Genomic DNA, 2232 nt, shown 5'->3' with positions numbered 1-2232 from the left:
CTGACCTTAGAAACCATGAGACCAAATGAGACCAAAAACAAACATCAAAAAAACAAAAACAAACAAAACAGCCCCACAATTCTCTGAGGCTTATTTTGGAGAGAAGCTCTAGCCAGCTGGAGCAAACTTCTCTTTGTTACTCTTTACATATGGTGGATGGATTTGGATGCACTGGCTGAATGTGGAAGGCACAGTGAAAGGTGGCAACCCTGTGAAAAATAGTATCTCTGATGTTCATGTGCTTACCAAAATTAAGGTAATGAGATGTTAGGTGGCCATTTCTGAAGCCTGCAACCTTGACGGGATATGGGGAAAGTATCTGGATTGAGGGTCAAAGCATCACGAAGTCTGAGTCATCAGTTTCCCTTTATTTAGCAATTAGGGAGTTATTTAGGGGACTCTGGATGTAGGCCTCAGGACTGTGCAGTGAGCCATGTGCAATAGCAGTAAGTCCTGACCCATAGTCACCTGGCCTGGAATTGGCGAGTAAGATCCTTAGAAAAGCAGTTCTCACTGAGAGTTTTCCAAAGAGTACCAAAGCTAGAAACTCCTGTCTGGATGAATAAGGCAAGGCTGTCCTGATGCCCTTGCTTGGAAAGGCTACATTAATTTCTCTCTCTCCACTCAGTTGCTCTGAACAGACCATTCTTACCTTTGCAGCAGTGACCTGGGTTCTCCAACTCTTACTTTCATGTCTACCTAGCTGGTGACGCTTTTAAAAATTGTGCATGAGAGGAACATGCATTATGACAGTGTCCTCTCTGTCCCCTTCCCGCCCCACCCCCACGATATTAAAGCTGCTCAATTTAGACCCTGAATTGGTAGTTGGTAAACTATATTGATTCACAGACCCCTTTAAAATTCTAATAAAATATGTGCACACATCCTCCTCCCCTAGACAGGAGATTGTGTGTATGCAAATACTTAGACACCACGTGCAACATATATTTGCATAAGTTCGTGAATTCCCCCAAAGTTCATTTACAGAAGACCATGTTAAAAAAAAAAAAAAAAAAAAAAAAAAGGCCCTCACCTTAAAGGATTATTTCACCCTGTTTTGGGGTTGCCAAGAGCTTTAAAAAGAGAGAGGGAGTGCAATGATGCCTGAGCTTTTTTAAAAAAGACAGCTTGGTTCTTTCTATGAGTTGTTGAAGAGTTGAAAAGCAAATAAACGTCAATAGATCTGAATCCCAACATTGTTTAATGACAACCTTGCCATATTTGCCAACTTGCTGCTTAACAACCATCCTGTTGACACTGTGTAAAAAGCTTTCCAGGTCCCCCCAGGTAAATAACCCACTCCTACCGGTCATCTGGCCGCCCAGCTGAGCTCTTTCATGAATACACACAAAATTCATGAAGATGAGTCATTCTTTTTGCCAAATGTACCTTGATAGCTTTTACTTCATGCTGTCATGTCATACACTAATCTCACAAAGACAATTGTAAGAAGAAAGTCAATTTAAGTAGAAATCTATGACTGAAATGATATAAAGAATACAATATCCATATTTGTGAAAATTGTAAACGCCTAACCTTTCTGAATCATTCAGGTTTGCATTTCTCTAGTATGTTTAGCATATTTGATAGATGAAAAAAAAATTTTTTTTTTTTTGGTGGGAGGAGGGATTTATTTCATTTGCCCCTGAAGTTAAATCTCATGAAATCATGTGAAATTCAGTGATGTGTTACTGGGAACAAAAAGGGTAAGTTGTTTGATTTCATTAAAAATTATAACAAAATCATAGATTCATCATAAGCAAATGGAAGAAGCGGAAGGTTTCCTTAGGAAGAAAAAGAATGGAGCAGAACTTTTGATGGAAAAAAAGGATTGTGGGGTAGAAGGTAGATAAACAGCATTGTGCTGTTGCTGGCTGGCTCTAATGGTAATTTGATCGCTCTCGGAGCAGCAGCCTGGCAAGAAGCCTGAAGGAACACAGAACTAACCCATGGAAGAAGGGGGTGGGGAGTGGAATTTGTTGGATTCGCTAATTAAGCCCTTTCCTAACAGCCAAGAAGGAAATGGATTACCTGTGGCTGTGACTCAGAGACTTATGGCCAACAAGCCAAGTTACCTGCATGGAATTCTGCCAAGAAGTATTAGAGTAACTCCAGCTTTCACAGTGGTTTTACTAACGTTTGGAAAACAGGCAGGAATATCTGCAAAAAGTCAGGTGACAGTTTTAACTTTGAACAGCAAATGAAGTTAACAAAAAGATTTCCCAAAGTCAA

Source organism: Mandrillus leucophaeus, unplaced genomic scaffold (assembly GCF_000951045.1).
Source record: "Mandrillus leucophaeus isolate KB7577 unplaced genomic scaffold, Mleu.le_1.0 Scaffold386, whole genome shotgun sequence".
Classification (NCBI taxonomy): domain Eukaryota; kingdom Metazoa; phylum Chordata; class Mammalia; order Primates; family Cercopithecidae; genus Mandrillus; species Mandrillus leucophaeus.
The sequence above is the reverse complement of the archived record's forward strand: the minus strand, read 5'-3'. Positions refer to the sequence as shown.